Raw genomic sequence first — 6,415 nt, forward strand, 5'->3', positions numbered from 1 at the left:
GCAGATTTAGGAAACTCAATTCACCCGTTAGACGGAGAGCTGGGAGCAACATCTCCCTCCTCTCAGAAGAGGAAGTAGAGAGAGAGAAGGGGGGGGGGGGAGGTGCTGTGCAACAACACCTCGCATGCACAAGGGTTAAGTAAATACAGAGTGATCATGATATCAGTTTTTGTTCATATTTTGAGTTGATATCAAACAGTGACATTTTTATAAAAGGTTGTTTTTTTTAACAGTGAGTCATGCCGAGTCCTGCCACACAAAGAGCTTCAAAAGGCAATCAGGAGATGATTTCCTGTTTATGTACCCAAATTTCTAATTACGATGTGATGTTCATTACTGTTTCATTCACTGATGCCAATATAATAAAAACAAGTTTATCCTGTCATAGGCGTAGGAAGCGGGGGGGACGGGGGGGACATGTCCCCCCAATATTGGAGAGAGTCACATTCGTCCCCACCAATAATTTCACCGCTGTTGCAAAGAATTTTAAAATCTTCCACTAGCGTGCTTTTATTTTGAAGGCGCACAACAGCGCATTCAGCAGAGCGCTTCCTCCCCCTCCCCCCTCTGAACGGCTCAGAGTAAAGGCAGCAGCAGACTGAGTCAGAAACTCCGTTTGAAGGAGGTAAACGATCTGTCAGGAATTTTGCTATGAATATCGCTCGTTTATAACATCTTGTTGTCAGTTTACTTTCATATATAGAACTAAATCTTTTAGGTTAAGCCGTTTTAATTCTGGGATAGTCACATGTCCAAAATTTTACTGCTAACTTTGTTTAAAAGTTAGCTAGTCTAGTCACAATGATTTAGAAACAGCAACGAAATTATCCTTTTTATTATTTAAAGTGAGCAACATCTGATCATACTCGACCACTTAACATGTATTTATATATTATATTATATTATATTATATTATATTATATTATATTATATTATATTATATTATATTATATTATTTAGATATTTAGGAGAACAGCAGTGCTAGAATGATGTTGAAGAAAGGTGAAGAAGCTCTGGTGAGATCTTCATTTAGTTTACTGAAATATGTATTAACTGTTTTTAATTTTTAAATAAGCTAAACTATTTTATTATGAGAGGAGCAGGTCAGGGAAGACATACGAAAGCCAGGTGGAGTTTCAGTGTAAAGATATAAAAAATTATATTAATTAATTACATTAAAAATTATATTAATTAATTATATTAATTATATTAAAATTTATATTAATTACAGGAGACAATAAAAAAAGTGCTTGAGGAGAGGTTTAATAATAAATTAGTGAAAATTTTTGCTACACAGTAAATAGAGTTGATATGTATAATAATGTATACATCTGAAAATTAAGTTGTTTAAATTGTCATTCTGTATGATAAAAACATACTTTTTATATTTAGTTCACATTCTGACACTTTACATTACTGAAGTGTCTGGTGTAAATACATGAATCCATGCAGGAACATCAGGCTGCAGAGAGTCAGAGGGAGGCAGAGACAGAAACACATATCCGTAGATATTTTAGTTAAATGTTTGCGGCTGAAAATGACAGGGAAAAAAACATTTTGTCTTTTTGCCTCAGTGTTTTTCATGGCTCTTCTTTGGTAAGTTACTGAATGCAGGGCTGGAAAGTGAGACTGAGTTAACAGTGAGGAGCTAAGGTATCTGTTAGACGTGAAAAGTATAATTTTTATTTATTTTGTAGATCAAACTGTTGCACTGATGTAGAGAGTTGTTAAAGAAGAACAAAACTTGTTTAGATTTTATTTTTGTTGGTCAAATTGCTGTATTGAGTTTAAAACTGCGGAGTCCTATTTTATGAGCTGTTTTCTACTTTGGTTTAAGAAAGAGGCAGAACCTGTTCAATCACCAGTCAATTTATATCAGTGCATTTTGACCAATAATCAAATGTCTTTTGACCAATAAAATATATCAGAATCTGGTAGCCTGTGTGTGCTACCAGAGTATTTAGCTTGCTAGTTGTGAGAGGCAAATGCTAAAGTGAGTGTTCATCCTGGAATGACAGTCATTATACTACGCATAACTTCAATCTGATTATTGGATTGTAAATAGTAACACGTTGAAACAAGGGTCAGATTAGAGTAACGCATTACTGATGTCAAGGGCGTAGGTTCGGTCTACGTTTTGGTGGGGACCTTGACACCCCCCCCCCCCCCCCCCCCCGCAGCACAGTGAAATGCCCAAGAGCACCGAACATTTTTGAGAAGGGGGGGGAAACCACATTGGCTTAATAACCCCCTCCCCCCAACCATAACCATATCATACATCTTGTGTATACAACAACCAGATACAGTCATACTCAGCAGATCAGTTCAAGAACACTTTACTTTTTCCTTTACAAAATTCAGCAAACGTTACAAGTAAGATCAAAAGAAATATCCTCTGGATACAGCAAACACAATTGCAGATAAGAAGAAATCAATAATAAAATAAAAAAGAAAAAATATTACATAATTAACAGACCTATTCTACCTCACATTCAGTGCTGACCTTACTAAACACCGGACTTTACAACAAATGCGTTGCGTGATAGATATCTAACTTATGGGTCCACTCACTGTACTTACAGCCGACGTAGCGAAATAACTTCTAATGTCTGAAGTTATTTCAGACATTAGACATTAAAAAAGCCACCTTTTTTGGTGGCGACATGGTCTCGGAGACTCAGAAGGAGACGCGTGTGCCCAGCTAGCCGCCGCCTTTTGCAGCTAATCAAAGAACGTCCGACGATTCAACTGACTCCCCCTCCCCCCAACCCCCCGGACAGCACCGTTCTGACACGGTCTCGGAGGCTCATAATTAATGTCAAACTAAGAAGCTTCCGTTCCGCGCACCGCCTGTTGCTGCTAATCAAAGATCGTAGATCCACGTTCTTTGAGCCAATATGGCAAAAATTGGTCGGGACTTTTTCATATCCCGTGAATATTGGTCGGGACATGTCCCTACCGTCCCTACCCAAACCTACGCCCATGACTGATGTGTTGATGGCATCAGGCACGTGCAGACGGAGGGGCTGGGGGGGCTTGAGCACCTGCCCCTTTTGCTCCTTGCCCCCAAGTTCCCTTTTGGTCAAACTTTGTTTTTTTTTTTTGTTTTTTTGGTATTATTTTCTAAGCCCTCTTCTGACACATAATAATGTACTAAAATTATTTGTTGTTTACATTTTTAATAGTGTAATTCTGTAAAGGCAAAATATGTCTGGTGGTCTAGCTCTGATTTACATATCTTGCTAAATTGCGGGTTTGAATATGGCAATACTTTCTTATAACAAAATAGACCTGCAGAAAGAAATTACTAATAAAATATCTTACATATACATAGCTGTATGCTCTATATAGAGATTTTCCTTAGCTTTGATTGTATATCTCACAATTTTGTAAATTATCATTGTTTATTAAACTCTGAAAGCTGTGGCTTTGTTAATAATCTGTCCTAGAATGCGGTTAGATGTGCCCTTTTTTTTTGAGCACCTGCCCCTTTAGTGGTTCCTGCACGGCCCTGGATGGCATAATTGTTTGACAATTCTGCTAAAGCTATTTACTGATCTGTCAGGTTTCCGATATGCGTCCCCCCCAATGACAGACTCGTTCCTACGCCCTTGTCCTGTGAGTCCTATACTTGTTTAATTTACTAAAGTGGAGGATTGAAGTAACAAGCACTGACTCTGTTCAAATGTCCGATGAGGCTGTGAATATCTTCTAAAAAAAAAGTTTTAATTGAGTAAAAAGTTATTTTCTTTAACTACAAATAAACAAGAAATGTATGTGAAAAAATGTGTCTAATAGAATCATACAACATTAGTGATTTAAATATTTTTTTAAAAATCTGCGCTTCAGTTTTTATACCAAATCAATGCATACAGTTAAACTGGAAGAAATATATCCTGATTAGAATATGACATGTATGTCAATTGTAAATAGTATAGTAATAGTTTAAATGGTCACAAAAGTATTTTGAAAATGTTGTTAGAAGTATTTAATAAAAGCTCTTATTCACTCCTGAATTGTGTCAGGAGTGAACCTTTTCAGTTAAAACCTACAGATAAAGGAGTGCTATTTTACAAACTACTCAAAACCCAAAGCCCAGCTACAAATTAGCATGAATTGTATTCCAACGGCGAAGAGGCTACATGTTTGTTGTAATTACCAGTTTGTACAGAAGAAAGAATAAATCCCCCCAACCCCCTAAAAAAAGAAAAAAGAACAAGACTTTGTTAAATTCAGTTGGGGGCATATCGACTCATTCAGGATATAATAAATCAGCAAAGACTGAAGAAACAATCCCCTTTCATGTTAGCCACCGTTCCCCCATTTCCATTTTTATAGCCGCAAAAAGATCTGTTTAAAAGCCGCTGTCCGCTCTAATGAGATGTCGCTTGATTTAGGGTCAGGGAGCTCCAAGACTACAGTGTTTCAGACACGCCGCTCTGACAGTCAATAGAAATCAATACAGCCGATGCAATTATTAATACAGTCCCGGGCAGTTGGATGTGAATGAGACAGATGACATTAGGGCAAATTGATCTAGAGGGAAATGGATTTCATAAAGAACTCAATGCTTTCATTATATTGCACACAATGGGACGGCTGGGGAAGCTCAAAAGGTGCTGATTGTTGGAATTCTGAGCTGCCTGGCATGCTATCACCCACAGTAATTATGACGTTAAATCTAAATGTTTAGTTGCATACAAACGCATTTTGCACCATTTTATTTATTTATTTTTTGCTGTTGACTTGAATATTTTACGGCTGTGCGACGGTTAAATTTATACAACATTTGCCGCATTTCCAAATTATAAACCACAATGATTCAAACCGCAGATATAAACATGCAATTATTGCCAAAATAAATAACTAGATTGAAGCAAATAAATCTGAAATAAAGCACCATGTATTGTGCATCCATCATGTCCGTGCTGAGCAACGAGTTCAGCAAGGTGCTTGTGTGTCTCAGGTGTCAGGTCCAAATGAATATTCACCCTGAAGATGAACCCTGCTCCCCATGGGCCCATGTCACTAAATAACGCTGCATTAAGGTGGTAAACCTAAACACAGCTTTACACTCTGTTTGTTCAGGGGGGTTTGCCAGAACGACCTCTACCATCAGCTTGAAACATGAAATGCCAATAAAGTCGGCTTATTGTCACCAAATCCTTTCTGCTACTGCAATATTAAGTCATTAAAAATCCAGACTGGATTTCTGTTTTGGCTCCCTTTTTTGTGGAAAATAACTCGGGGTTTATTTGATTTACTGAATTAACAGTGTAAAAAAATAAAATAAATAAAATAATAATAATCTTCACAATTATACTATTTGCTTTAATAATGTGCTTTTAAAGAATTAGTGTTATTCAGCTGAATCACAAAACAGTTTTTAGTTATGATGAACAGCTGGAATGACCAAAGAACAGTATGTTTAAATCTGTAGGGTGAACTTTTAAAAACAATGTTTTTATTTTTATTTTTTTAACATAAACTGACTGTACCATGAGGCAGGTAATCTGTGAAAAAATAAATCTCTCTCTCTTCCTTGTAGTCCTAGTGACATGCAGTAATGCACTGCGCCACCAGAAACAACCAATCAGAGCCAGGAGGTGGGTCTTAGCGCTGTTAATCATTTTCCCCTTTGCGCTATTATGTTCTTCACATCACAGTCCGCAAATCTGCCATGAATACATTCAAGAATTGATTTCTACAAAGTTGGTGGCTCAAACCAAATTCAAATAATAAATGTAACTTTATAGTTTAAAAAATTTTAATCGAACTTGAAGTAATTCACTTTGAATGTATTTCTGCAGTTATCTGTGAATTTCTGGGCAGGAGATTTTGCCTGTAATAAAACTACATGATATTTCTCTCCAAAGCCAGCCTGTCTCACACAGTCGTATTCTGTTGTATATTGTAATTTTCCCTAGAGGAAAGAAAATTGTCATGAAGATCCCTGGCTATAGATGTTTCTGCTTTAGGATTTGCAGCCTGCATCTACACTGAAATCTTCTGCAATACAAAGGCTTTTTTATTTTGATTTGTGCAACATTTTTTCTGAGAAAACAAAAAAAGAGGAAATTTTCAGTTTTTCATGTGATACTGTTGAAATTTACACTTGTCTGTTTCTCGTGAACCCCATATTGCATCCCGTCTCCAATCTGGATTCATCATTAAATCCTTAAAAAAGCAATATAACTCTGCTGTACATTGTGCTATTTTTATGTTCTGCCCTGAAACATGACCGCAGCTGGTGTCTCAGCCAATCACCGACTGCTGCTCTGCCAAGCCCAGGAAGAAGGAGGCGACGCGGCTCCACACAGGTACTGTAAGAACAAAAGGTCACCAAACATCCAGACACACACACACACAACGTGCACACACCCTTTCTGAAGTTGCACATACACAAGCCGTGGCC

The sequence above is a fragment of the Poecilia mexicana genome, unplaced genomic scaffold (genome assembly GCF_051168715.1).
Source record: "Poecilia mexicana isolate PSO_F unplaced genomic scaffold, ASM5116871v1 scaffold_13, whole genome shotgun sequence".
NCBI classification, from domain to species: domain Eukaryota; kingdom Metazoa; phylum Chordata; class Actinopteri; order Cyprinodontiformes; family Poeciliidae; genus Poecilia; species Poecilia mexicana.